General features: G+C 41.3%; 1 pseudogene; it reads left to right on the top strand.

The window, feature by feature from the left end:
• Window positions 1-7,490: 7,490 nt before the first annotated feature.
• LOC141844570 (uncharacterized) lies at window positions 7,491-8,608 on the top strand (annotated as a pseudogene).
• Window positions 8,609-14,907: the final 6,299 nt, after the last annotated feature.

The raw sequence follows: 14,907 nt of genomic DNA, 5'->3' as shown, positions 1-14,907 counted from the left end.
ATGCCCAATTGGATGCTTTCTCTCGTTGCCAATCGCCGGAGAAGGTCCCCGCTGAAGGACAGGCTGAACCCGAGCCTTCCATCTTCCTCCCGAGCGCGAGCATCGCTGGCCACATCTCCTCTTTCCCGCTACTGACAGCGCTTTTCTCCCACACTCTTTTCCTCTGTTCTGCCGCTGCTGATGTCTTCTTCACATGGATGATCGTTGGCCCTCTTTGCTTCTCCCAGGTGTTGGTGGCCGCTGACCTTGTTGCTGTTCTGCCGGAGAAGAAGCCGTGTGGGAGAGGAGAAGAATTCCCTATTTTGGCTGTGTGGGAGAAGGAGAGAAGATGCCCTATTTTGGTTTCTTTTTTCCCAGAGCGATTTGTGAAATCGTTGCTGAAAAATTATCAAATTGTTGTCAGGAGTTTTGCCGTCGAAATTCGCTGTTCGATCGTTGAAAATTATTTCCAACCATCCGATAGTTTTTTCGATCGTTGCCAATCAATCCTGGTTGTTTGATGACAATCTGTCATTCTTGCGGAAGCTTGCGAAGCTTCTGAAGAATTATTCCATCGTGATCGGAAAGAGTTTTCAGTGGTTTGTCTTAAATCGGCAGTCAACGATTGACCTGTTATGTCCCGAGAGACGGCTGTACAAAAATTTTGGCAACATCTCCCCTGTGACAATGTCATTTTCCTGAATACATGTGTACAAAAGGCCTACACGGCCACAATAAGGACTACACGTCCACCATCCATACATCACAAGTAAAAGAAAATACCAAACCACAATACTAAGGCCCACACGACCACAAACTAACAAGCTAACACATGCATGCTATATCAATTCACCACCAGAAATCCAAAATCGTAATACGAAGATACATACAAAATATCTAAAGTCTCGTAGCGGAAAACACAACAAGAAACATTTCTACCTAAGCACCAACATCAGTCTAAATCAACATATCCACGACATAACAATCACAGATCCAAAATCCGTATATAATAACCACAAAACCACATTTCTTGCTATGAGATGGAATCAGCCTGGTAGAACTCCAAGCTCCAAGTAAATCCTCCTATCTGCTACTTGGGGAGAAAATAATGCAACCTCAGGATCTGGGTAGTGTGTATCAGATATACTCAGTGAAATACAGGATAGAAGTGCATAATATGATATATTAACTGAGACAACAAAAGATATACAGTCTCTACAATGGGTATATAAAGAAAAGGTAAATACTTATCAACAAGTAATAGGAATCATGATAATAAAAATCATGCAAAATCAAGCAGTGTATGCCATGTCATATAATACAACAGTCATATATCAATCAAGTGCAACAACCACACACAAAGATGTTGTAAACAATAATACAAGAAAATATAACAGCAAATGCATACAAATATGCAACGCACATCAAATGCAACATGCATGGTCACTGTCTGCACTCGTCATCCCCAGTCACTCACCCAGTACAGTGAACTGAGGCACCAAACAAGATATATTGCATAGGCTCCAACAACTAAGCAATAATAATCAAGTGGGGAGCAGGCAGTGTATCTCAGGAGGGCTATCTAGCCAGTCCTAGTCACACCCAACACGGTGCAATAGATGCTCTCATCCATATCACACCACAACACGGTGTTAGGTGAGTGGCAACAACAACCAACTGCTGTCAACAACACCTACGACTAGCATGTAGATATTATGATAATCAACTCAACATACAATAGCTACAACTATTCAGCATAATCAACATACGACAAGATAAGTCCTCATACATCAGTGATAGGTAAATTGAGACTGTACTATCAATGGATAGATCAACCAAAGGTCAACTGGTATATATCAAGTAACGAGTATCAAGATATCAACTAGGTAGCTAGCAGAAGTAGCAGAAGTATCAATAGAATAGATAAACAATATATAATAGGCCCTGCACTAAAAATACAACCTGTAGTGACCAAGTACAGGGTACCCACCTGATCTACAGACCATCAATAATAGAACCCCCAGTATATGCTCTGAGTATAATAGGACCAATCAAATCAAAGTCCTGAAATTAAACAACAATACAATACTTACTACGATGATACTGTATCAAATTTACAGTAATTAAATTTCATAATCTAATCCAACTAAATCCCCTTATTGAAATTCATCTCAAATTAGTTGATAAATCCAATTAATGGATTATTAACTCCCACCCTAATTGTTAATGATCAAACCAGATTTTGAACATTAATTTCTAACCTAATCCTATCATATGAACCCTAGTCAAACCCATGTTTGACCGGTCTCAACACACCCGATTAACACCTAACTCTAATCATTTTCCCAACAACACAACACCTTCCAATAGATCATACACAAACCCTAGATCAATTCCAACAATCACAACAATCCAACAACAACTTATAATCCCAATAGAACATTAACCACTTACCAGGAAGCTTACCTCAGATCCCTTCTTCTTCTTTGTAGATCCAAAGCACTCCTACTGAATAGAGCAACGACCAGAACTCAGGCAACGAAGGTGTTCCCAGTCTGATCAGAAAATAGCCTCAATAACCCTATAACAATAGAGATTTTGAGCTAAGAGTGGTAACCAATCTAGAGATCCGATGAGCTATCACCGATCCAACTACAAAATCATTTCCAATCTATACTTACCGAGAGCAAACCACCCTCCAACCCGTGATGGCCATCAACCCTTGTTGTCATCAGCTTCCTTCGTCGAAGCCCAGCTGTCGGCATCGTGATTGTCGCCCCCAAACACCGGAGTTCGAAAGAGGAAGGATTTGGAGAAATCACGGAATCGCGATCGGACGAGAAACGATTAGCTCAGTAGAAATCGGGGAAGATTTACAACAATCCCAAATCCGAACACAACAGAGAAATCCAACGAAATCCATAAAAATCTTAGCCCTTACCGATCAACCCTTTCCCCTAGCTCTGTCTCCCCTGCTCCCGTCGCCTGAATCACCACCACCCAGACGAAACGCAACCACACCGGCAACGTCTGGAACTCGTCGACCAACGCTTGGTCGCCAATGGTTTAACTCAACCTCGCCTTCAGCTCTGAACAGTAGCACTCACACGTTGGCGAGGATGAAGATCAGTAGCGTGAGCGATGGAGAGAAACAGAGAAGAATCGCGATTGGGAATAAACAGTAACCCGTGTGTTTAACGCCGGTTTAACGGATCGGGTTTAACCCAGATCCAATAACCCTATAGCCCAATACCCTTTAACCCTTTAATTGTTAATTGGGCCCAAATTAAGTTCTAATTAGCTAAATGGGTTCAGCCCATTAGACTCTTAATTTCAGCTTTAGAGTTAATTTAATTAACCTTCCTAATCCTCCCTTAAACTCCAACAATTAAGGTTAATTTATTTTCAAATAACCCCTTAATTTTTGGTATTTTACATTCTTTCCCACTAATAAAAAATTGGTCCTCAAATTTATTATCTTCATACTACAGTACAGAAATACCATAATAATCAAATCATACCTCAGGTAAATAGATGAGGGTATCGAGCCCGGCTAGTATCCTCTAGCTCCCAAGTAGTCTCCTCATCTGTATGATGCTGTCATCTGACTTTTACAAGTCGAATGGTTTTGTTCTGCAACTGTCGTTCCTTCTGATCAAGAATCCGCACTGGAATCTCCTCGTAAGACGCATCTGGCCAAAGAGGAACAAGTACTTTCTTCAGAACATGTGAAGGATGAGGTATGTATTTTCGAAGCATATAAACATGAAATACGCTATGAACATCTGCAAGTATCGGCGGTAATGCCAAGCAATATGCCACCTCGTCAATCCGCTCCAATATCTCAAATGGTCCAATGTACCGCGGAGCTAACTTTCCTCTCAACCCGAACCTCTTCACCCTTTTCGTGGGTGATACACATAAGAATACATGATCTCCTATAGAAAACTCTAGTGGCCGACGTCTTTGATCCGCATAACTCTTCTGTCGATCCTAAGCCTCTGAGATACATCGTTTGATAATACGCACAAGCTCAGCATCCTACTGAATACTCTGTGGACCCAATAGCTGTCGCTCGCCAACTTCCTTCCACAACACCAAATATTGACAAGGACTACCATACAATGCCTCAAATGGAGTCATCTGAATAGTAGATTGATAGCTATTATTATACACGAACTCCACTAGATGTAAATGATCCTCCCAACTATCGTCGAAATCCATAACACATGCCCGCAACAAGTCTTCGAGAGTTTGAATGATGCGCTCTAACTGACCACCTGTTTGTTGATGGAATGTTGTACTAAAATGAAGCTCTGTACCCAGTGCCTACTGCAGACTCTGCTAGAACCGTGAAGTAAAATGTGGATCTCTATCTGAAATGATACTCATAGGAACTCTGTGTAATCTAACAATCTCTCTATAGTACAAATTCGCTAAACGATCCAGCGAACAGTCAAACATATCGGAAGGAAATGTACAGATTTAGTTAACCGATCAACGATTATCTAAATCGCATCATGACCCTTCTGGATCCTGGGTAGGCCAGTAACGAAGTCCATCGTGATATGATCTCACTTCCACTCAGGTACCGGGATCTCCTGAAGTAATCCTGCTGGTCGCTAGTGTTCAGTCTTCACTTACTGACAGACTAAACACCTCGCAACAAAATCAGCGATATCTCTCTTCATGTCATTCCAACAATATGAGCGCTTCAAGTCCCGATACATACGAGTACCACCTAGATATATCGCAAACCTAGAAAGATGTGCCTCCTGCAATAATTCCTCCTTCACCGGATGCTGCTCTGGAACACATAGTCATCCTCAGAATCGAAGTATCTCATCTGTGTCACAAGATAACTCTAACTATTGTCCGGAATCCACCCTGCTGTAGATGAACTGGATATGCTGGTAGCTAGCTTGTGCCGACTTAATCTTCTCCACTAAAGATGACTGAGCAACCATCGAAACCAGAACACCCCGCTGAGTCCAACTATGCTCCATCAATCCCAACTTAGAAAACTGTCGGACAAGATCAGTAACGGCTATCCACTGACTAGTCAGAATCCCACGAGACTTTCGGTTAAGCGCATCTGTGACCACAATAGCTTTCCCTGGGTGATAGCTAATGATACAATCATAATCCTTCAAATACTCCATCCAACGTCTCTGTCTAAGGTTCAGCTCTTTCTGCATGAGCAGGTACTTCAAACTCTTATGATCTGTGAAGATCTTGAAATAACTCCGTATAAATAATGTCTCCAAATCTTTAGAGTGAAGATAATAGCGGCAAGCTCTAAATCATGAACAGGGTAGTTCTTCTCGTGGTTCTTCAGTTGACGAGAAGCGTAGGAAACCACCCGATCATATTGCATTAATACTGCACCTAATCCCTGGAATGAGACATCGGTATACAATATGAATTCGTCATCGCCAGAAGGAATTATCAGAATCGGGGCACTCACTAATTGCTGCTTCAGTTCCTGGAAGCTAGTCTCACAAGCCTCTTACCAAATGAATTTCACCCTTCTTGGTCAGACGAGTCAGCGGTGTAGTGATACGAGAGAAATCCTCTAAGAACCTCTGAAATAACCAGCCAAAGCGAGAAAACTACAGACCTCCTAAACTATCTTCGGCTACTCCCAACTAGTAACAACCTCTATCTTTTGAGGATCAACAAAAATACCTTGTCTAGAAACAACGTGTCTAAGAAATCCCACCGATGATAACCAAAACAAGTCTCGCTCTCCGAGTACAGTCCTCTGAGTCTTTCACCACGTGACAGCCTGATCACGAAGGTGGTACACTGCTAACTCAACCTTCTCTACCTTAGTGCAAGAGATATACGCAAATATATCTGTTAAGTTCTCCAACCATGAACGAGCAAACCATGGGGTCATATCCCCATGGAATAGAGTAAATCGGTCCTTGACAGACTTTGCTAGTGATGGTATCCGACTCTTGTCCACAGTCTTACTAGTTGTAGCCGATATCGAATCAGTAAATGGTATCTCCTAATTATCCATAACATGTTCAGAAACCTCCGACTCTACTGGCGTAACGGGCCGTCTTGGTGGTCGACCTCGTACTTAGTTTACCGGGGCCAGAATATCACCTGGTATATATATAACTCCTATAAATTTCTAGAAACAGTAATAAATTTACTAGAAATTTTACGTACAACTACTTGGAGAATTCATGTTGTTGTCTGTCCATTTCTCAACTTGGATCGAGTAACCAAAATTTGATAAACCTAATATGACGACAAATTTGAAAGAAACTAAACCTAAAGCCTAAAATCTAATGCTTAGTCTAATATGGACCCTACAACTTAATGCTCTGATACCAAACAATTGGTATCAGATAAACCTACAAATGCATCGATAAATCCAAAAGACTACAAATACAACGATAAATCCAATGACAAATTCAACAAAAACCAAAAAATGGACTTCACAACCTAAGCTCTGATACCACTAAATTGGTGTCAAATAAATCATGAATACAACAAAAATCCAAAGAACCTAACCTGCTCTGATACCACTAAATTGGTATCAGATAAACCATAAATGCAACGAAAAATCCCAAAAGAACCTAACCTGCTCTGATACCACTAAATTGGTATCAAATAAATCATGAATGTAACGAAAATCCAAAGAACCTAGTCTGCTCTGATACCACTAAATTGGTATCAGATAAATCATGAATGCAACGAAAATCCAAAAAACCTAACCTGCTCTGATACCACTAAATTGGTATCAGATACAAATACAATGAAAATCCAAAGAACCTAACTTGCTCTAATACCACTAAATTGGTATCAGATAAATCATGAATGTAACGAAAATCCAAAGAACCTAACCTGCTCTGATACCACTCTCGACAAGGTAGCAGTCGTGAGGACTCGTCTCGGTGGCGGAATGGGATTCGGCTCAGCAGCTTAAGAGGATTCGGCTCGGTAGATTAATAGGATTCAGCTCGGTAGATTAATAGGATTCGGCTCGATCTTTTCGTCTGACACTGAGGCCTCGCGCTCGACACCCTCCGTCTGATTCGGCTAACCGGGCCGGACACACACCCCCATAACAATCGACATTTAAAAGAATCAGATTTTGAATTCTACTAAATTTAAATACGAATATTTTAGAGGTTAATTTCTAAATATGTATAAATTATACTCTAAATTTATTCAATTGATAAATAAAAAAAATCCTCTATCTAATATAAAAAGAATGCATACCATTTTCATAAAAATTTATTCGATTGATAAATCAATAAGAACGAGGCCAATTTTACTCTACTTCACTTATTATATAAATGGTTCATGTATCCATTATCAATTTAATCAATCCCATTTAATTATATTAATTTAGAAATCATTTTTTAAATATATATCTTACAGCTAATCCATCTAGCAATACAAATAGTAAATTATATTTAATTTCACTTGATTAGATGTCTTTCATTAGGCTGTTCTATTCAGTTTCAGCTCTTAATGGAGCTAGCTACTCAAGAATGGAGCAGTATCAATTAGCTACAATTCAAGCATACGTTTAGCTCCAGCCTCCTCTTCTTCTTCAACTTCTTCTTCTCCTTCTCCTCCTCCTCTCTGAATCGGCTCATCCTCTTCCATTTCGTAATACTCGATTTGAACTTGGAACAAGATGTTAACACTTGGAAAGATAAGCTTCGTTCTTATTGGCGTCTTCTCGACGGCTCTACTGGCGAGCCTCCTCATCCCTTCTTCCTCCGTCGACCTCCGAAAGTCCACCTCTCTTCATCGCCTATGGATCACCTCCCAGCTCATCGTCCTAATCATCTGGAAGATTTTCCCGCCAAATCCGACGCCGACCAACCACCACAACCTTCAACGGAGATAGACCTGCTTCCTGACGTAGAGGAGTCGCCGCCGGAGATGAGCTGGTCCTCTACGCCACCCCACGAGCCGGCGCCAGAGGAGGCCAAGCAAGAGGTGCCGGTTGCGACCGAGCATCCCTCGATGGACGACGCGTGGAAGTCGATCGTCAAGGGCGGGGGCAAGAGGGTGCTGACGAAGAGCGAGACTTGGGAGCGGCGCGGGAGGAGGGAGGCGGAGCGGGCGGCGGCGTTGAGGAGGACGGACACGGCGGTGTTGAAACCGGCGAAGAAGAGATGTGAGGAGGTACATGTGTGGAGAGCACCGGAGAGGCTGGTGGAGAGCCAGGAGGAGCTATTCCAGCGCGTGGAGACGTTCATTAAGAAGCACTACGATCACCTCCGGCTTCAGAAGCAGCAGTCGGAGCGCCGCCGCCTCTTGGAAAGGCAGCTTCTCCCTCAATAGAGCGTAAACCTTAGCATAACTGCTACAATTCACAATCACTGGAATTCTTCACTTCTCCTTCCACTTTTGTTCTTAGTTTTTTCTTCTCGTTGCTTTGCAGGCGCTGTAGAAACCCTTCTACTGCGGATTCCTCTACGCGGTCTAGTGCTTGAGAAATTGTTTATGCGATAGGGTTAATCGAAGCGTAAGAAATTGCTTAATTATGCGGGAGGGTTGTAAAATATTGCTTATGCGGGAGGGTTAATTGCTTATGCATGGAGTAATATTATAATTATAAGAAAGTATTAATTAACCTTCTGGAGTTCCACTGATCAGTTCTTGTTCTGGTAAATTACTGTAAGACACTTGATGATTAAACTAAACAAAAATACTTATCGAAAGAATGGTAAAACTTAATGTTTAAACTAACTGAAAGTATGATACTTGCTGTAATTAAATAGTAGCACCTGTAAAAAAATCATATACAAACGAGGTCTTGTAAATTCACCACTTGCTTTCAAACCAATTCACAACACACACCACATCCCATACAAATATTCCATGCCTATCTAAATCATCATTTATGTGCATATGTAGAAAAAATTCTCCAGCAAGAATAGTGCTTAAATCTCTCCAATTACTGAATGCCGACACCATCGATGAGAAATCAAAAGCAAGAATAGAAAAAAAAACACAAATGGGATTCATTTTTCCACAATCCGAAACCTCATAAATGGTGCAATTAATCTGCTGTTATTTTCCTCCCTTTCTTCTTCTTTTTCTTGATTCTGAAGACTGAGAACATGCACTGTGGGTCCATACCAATGATCTAAACCACAAAAGATCCAGGGCAGTGCTGAATCTTGATTATCCCCCATCCATTTTTAATCACAAGTGATTTGACAAAAGAAAATGATATGAGTTGTGGTGGTTTCTTTCTGATGGGAAAGGAATGGAGGACAAAGTTAGGTTGGGAGCCAAGCCAAGCCAAGCACTGAGGGACCTCCTTGCTGTGCATAATGATGACCTCGCAAGAAGAAAGGATACTCGATTACAAAAAAAATATAAATAAATGATGATGATTGAACTTGCTCTCTCCAATAAACACTTGGGCAGTGGGCCGTGGCCAGTGGGATACTCTTTAGTTCTTCTTCTATCATCAGAATTAGCCAAGTCAAGCTAGGTCTAATTCTATGAGATTGGCAGGTGTGTAGGACGGCCAGTTTGGCGCAGAGTAGTTATGGTGGAGCTACTGCCTTAGGGTATTTAAAAAGACAGGCCTACATATATAAAATTTAAGAAAGAATTGAAGTTTCTGATTTGTTTTATGTATTTGTCATTGTTTTTCTTTGCTGTGTGAGACTGGAGTGGACTGGGCCATGCTATTGCGAATGCATTTGTAGGCTAGCAATAGTAGGAACAGCTTTACCCTTAGCTAAAGGGTCCTTTGTAGATGGCTAGTTCTAATGTGGAGAGATTTATTAAAACTTTTTTTATAATAAATAGTAATTTAATTTTGGAAGTTTGTCATCAAGTTTAATTCACTTAAATATGATGATTCTTTTTGTGCTTACATATTTGTTAGGCAATTATTTCTTAAAATTTAATGGGATATATCTTTTTAATTATTATCTTTTTGTTAATTGACATCAGATATCTAATTCTTCATATCGATTAATTTTGGAGGTGATCCCTTCCAGTCTCATAAAAATTTTCTACTAATTATCTGAGTAAATCGAGAAACGTTCACAATGGATGATTCAATATTTTTACATCAACGCCCATTGAAAGGAATTCATCCGATAATTTGAATTATTATCTTTTAATTTCATGACAATGTGTATTGGATTCTTGTTAGTTTTGTCTCTAATACTTTGGACTCATTATCAATATTTTTTAATGGGTCCATTAAATGTTAATTTGGCAAATTGCACATATCAAGTATAAGTTAAATTATATTAGTCAAAATTATTTTAGTAATTTTCTTCCAAATCAATCAAGAAATATATATTTTTTTAAATTGGTACTAGGTATCCAGTCCTTATGGACTAACTAATCCTGATATGACCAATCTAGTTGTATGAAAATTTTTCACTTGTCATATAGGTAAATCAAAAAGTGCTCGCAGCGGACGTCCCAACAATCCACAGTATTCTTAGGTCAACCTCCCACTAGAGAAAATTCATCCTATAATATGTCACAATTGGAACTCGAATATTAGATGTTTGAAAGACTACGTAAGCATCCTACCGTTATATATAATCCAGGAGGCAAGAAATACATTATACTTCCCTTCCATCAAATAAAGAGCATATATTTGAACACCCATTTCACGATAATCATTATTTTTAAAAAAAATAATTAGGTTCTTCTCTATAGATGAAATGATGTGATTATAACCATTATACTCATTAGATTTGTCATCTGTATGAATATAATTTGGTTGATATTTTTCATTCTTAAAATCTATATCTTGCAGTAGTTATGTTATTTTCTCTCATCATGCACTTCAAATATTGACAAATAAAAAATAAAATAATCAGATAAACATAATAAAGTAAAGAAGATGTTAATTATAGTAATTTTTATAGACAATAATTAAATTAAATAAGAAATAATATAGTGATTTTTTATTTTTATAAATAATGTGATAATATAAAGAAAATTATGAGAAACTAATTATAAACAATTTAAAATGGACAAACATAAATAAGAGAATTGTTTGAGAATGATAATCCCAGTAGTCACATCTCAGGGGTGGTTGGTCCGGTCCCACGGAAGTTTTAAATCGGGAAGCGCATACGACGGCCAATCCAGATGCCCAGCATCCTTTGATTACGTTCTCCATTTGGAGAAAAATTCCTGCAAATACGCCGTAGCTAGGGATCGAACCGTGAATCCCTGAGTTACAATCTGGATGTCCTACCGTTGCACCATTGCCCCGGGGACCAAATTTGCTCTTTAAAATCTATTGCACCTTCACATATTTGCCTAATAAAATTAGACCAACTGTCCAACAATCTGATGTGCCTCCTAAGCAAACTCATGTAGCAACTTTGGTTGTAATTTTGACCCAAATTGCTATAAGCACCCAAACTTTCTAATTTCAGAAAAAAAAAACACAATTATATTCAAAATTATTATAAGATGTTAATCTGCTCTATATTTATAAGAAAACCCTCTTATGCATTCCTTAGATCCCTTGGAGTCGTTATATGCCTTTTTTAATTCAATTTAAAGTAGTTAAGAGGTCATATAGCAATTTTGAACTAAATTAATTCATTACCCTAAAGTTCTGTAAATTTAAAAACAACTACTCTTATGCATTCCCTAGAATCGTTATTGTCTTGCTTTTAGGTCATGTAGCAATTTTTTAAACTACTATAAATTCACAAACAAAAACTCTTGTGTTTTGATCCGGCGAATAAGTGGCGATGACGTGGACGGAGAGTAAGAAAGGAGATTAGTCGGTGCGAACAGATGGCGATGACGCCGAAGAAGGGAGGTGGCGACGACATGGATAAAGGATAAAAGAGATATGGAAAAATTAGTAAAAAGGAACCCACCTCTCTAGAAACAGATTGTGTTCTTCAACATAATAAACCGAAGTCTCCTTGATTTTCATCGGATACATCCTGACCTCTTATGGTGGTCCTAGCGAAATGCCCGGAAGCACACGCAGATGCTCAATAATAGCTTGTGCCATAGGAGAAGGAAGGAGCCTGGTAAGATAGGTAAAATATCCAGACAAAAAGCCCTGACCCTTTTCTCGCAAATTCAACACTCTCGTCCCCAACAAACCGCTGACCTCATTAAGAGGTCGGCGTATGCCTCGATACTTGGGATGAGCTCTTGGTAGCTTCAATCTATGGGTTACGACTCCACCTAATAACCCTGATAAAGTACTAATCGTATTAGCCGACCTCATTAGAAGATTGGATCCCTTCCTCATCTCTCCCTACAAAGCTCGATCTTGCATAATAATTCATCACCGACCTCACTGAGAGGTCGGCGCAGGATCAAGATTTAAGATATAGACCAATCCCGTCCTAACCGCGGTGGTTATATGATCCGATCTCATACAATTATAGCCGTGTCAAATTGATTTCATATATCGATCTCATTATAAAGTCATCGTAGGCCACAATACTTGGAACAATAGTATATACACTCCGCCCTTTTGCGACAAGCTCAACAAAGCATAGGCCTCACCTACCGACCTTATGACCTGGTCCCGACATCATATGCCGATCTCATGACCTGGTCCCGGCATCGTATGCCGACCTCATGACATGATCCCGGCATCACATGCCAACCTCATGACCTGGTCCAGACATCATTTCCTTCAGCTATGGCACGTTCCTTTAACTATGTCGTACATAGAGAGCTCGGGGCATACCTAGCTCAGCTCATCAACCCGTCTAAGCTTATTGTATACCTGCACATCTCGGCCACTCATACAAATCACACACTTCCGACCTCAGATTGCTGGACAGATGTCAACGGATCAACACACTGACCTTTTCATCAAACTTGGCAACTTATCTACAAGGATTAGGATAGAGACCAGGTACTCCTACTTGGTCTCACACGATCCTAGCTGTCAAAGAAAGATAACTTACGTTACTAAATCGTCAGATGTTCGAAATCTGTCATAAGATCGATCCGCTGATCTCGCCTCCACAACCAATTGCAAACAAGGAGATCCGAGGATATCGCCCCTGCCACCTCTATATAAACCCCGCAGGTATGACAATCAACCATGAAAAATTCTCTCTACACATTTCTACTTCTCTTGTCTGACTTGAACGTCGGAGTGGCCACGTCGGGATTCCCCGGCACCTCACTAATCCGTGCGTTCAATGTTCATCTCTTTAAACTCTTATCATCGACGTGGAACTGCAGATTGATGCGGCATTACACTGTCTGGTGGCATGACTATCGTCGGCAAGGAACCAGAATATTTTGGCACCGTCTGTGGGAACACTGAGCTAGACGACACGATGGTTAACACCAGACGCACCGCTAGCAACCGGGAACCCATCGAAGAAAGGAACCCCGAAGAAACGGTGACGATGACCAAGGATGAGTTGAACCAGATCGTGCAGCAGGCGATCGATGCAGCTCTACACAATGCCCCGACCCATCCACCTTCGATACCGGCGAGTCAAACCCCGAAGGGGAGGCAACGACCCTCGCCTATTGAAGAAGTGTTGACACAGGCAGGCTCTACTAATGGAGATAGGAGACATGGATAAGAAGGTTCGAGTGAGTCACAAGTGGAGGAGGTAGTTAGGGATGCTCGTAAAGGGAAGGCCTCGGCAAACTGTACTGCCGACCTTCCTGATACCCCATTTGTGCGAGAGATCTTAGAGCAAGAACTGCCCCGACACTTCCGACCTCCCCAAGTGGGAGAATATGACGGTTCCACCGACCCTGAAGATCATTTATGCCACTTTGAGAATGTCTGCTTGTTGCATCAATATACAGATGACATCAAGTGCAGGTTGTTCCTCAACACGCTTTCCAGATCAGCTCAACGCTGATTTAATAAGTTGCCAGGCTCTACCATACGATCCTTCAAGGACTTCAAGGAGGTCTTCCTGCATCAGTTTGCCAGTAGCCGGAAGCACCAGAAGACCCCATTGAATCTCTTTATAATGAAGCAAAAGCCCCGAGAAATTTTACGGGAGTATCTTCATCGTTTCAACCAAGAAGCATGTGAAGTGTCGTCCACTCCCTCAGATGTTTTAACAAGCGCTTTCACTCAAGGATTGCTAGAGGGAGAGTTTTTTCGATCCCTCGTGAAAAAATCCCCGATTAGCTATCAGAAGTTATCTAAGAGAGCCACCAAGTACATACACCTAGAGGAAACCTAGCTGGCTTGACGGGGTGATCATGCGACCGCCCCTCCTGCTGAGAAGAGACCGGCACCTCCTCCTCCACAAAGAGAAATACCGACCCGACCTCTTCAGAATGCTCCTGCACGTCGAAATGAGCGAGTCATGCAGACTATGGATGACCTACCACAAGTGGTTGGACAGAGAACTGCAGCTCGGCCCAGACCACCTGCTCGCTACTGTGCGTATCATCAATCTAGTGGGCATAGCACGCAAGACTGTCGGTATTTGGCTCAAGAAATCAATCGGATCATCAGAGAACGTCAGCAACAAGAAATAACACCGCCAGGAGGAGGGCGACGCATGATAGAAGGAAGGGGTATGCAAGGAGATCAGAGGCGCCGAGCTGAACCAAGACGGGTCGACCCCAGACAAGAAGGAGAACGACGACCTCCTCCCGAGGCCGAGAGGTTGCCGGCACCTGAGGGCAATCAACCAGAACACAGACCTCGGCAGGAACCTTTTCCGGAAGCTCACCGGGATCATCGGGAAAATCAAGATAATATCACCCATCGAGGAGAAATAAGTATGATAGCTGGAGGCCCCACGGATGGAGATTTTAACAGGGCTAGGAAGGCCCATGGGCGCCAACTCGAGACGTATAGCATCAGCACCAACCGTAGGATCGAACCAAGTCCTGCTATTTACTTCGGGCCTCAAGACTTCGAAGGAGTTGCTACCCCTCACGATGATGCTCTGGTCATCCGGGCTACCATTACTAATTACG

Source organism: Curcuma longa, chromosome 13 (genome assembly GCF_044706935.1).
Source record: "Curcuma longa cultivar G26 ecotype Majalengka, Jawa Barat chromosome 13, ITB_CL_G26_1.1, whole genome shotgun sequence".
NCBI lineage: Eukaryota > Viridiplantae > Streptophyta > Magnoliopsida > Zingiberales > Zingiberaceae > Curcuma > Curcuma longa.
The sequence above is the reverse complement of the archived record's forward strand: the minus strand, read 5'-3'. Positions and strand labels throughout refer to the sequence as shown.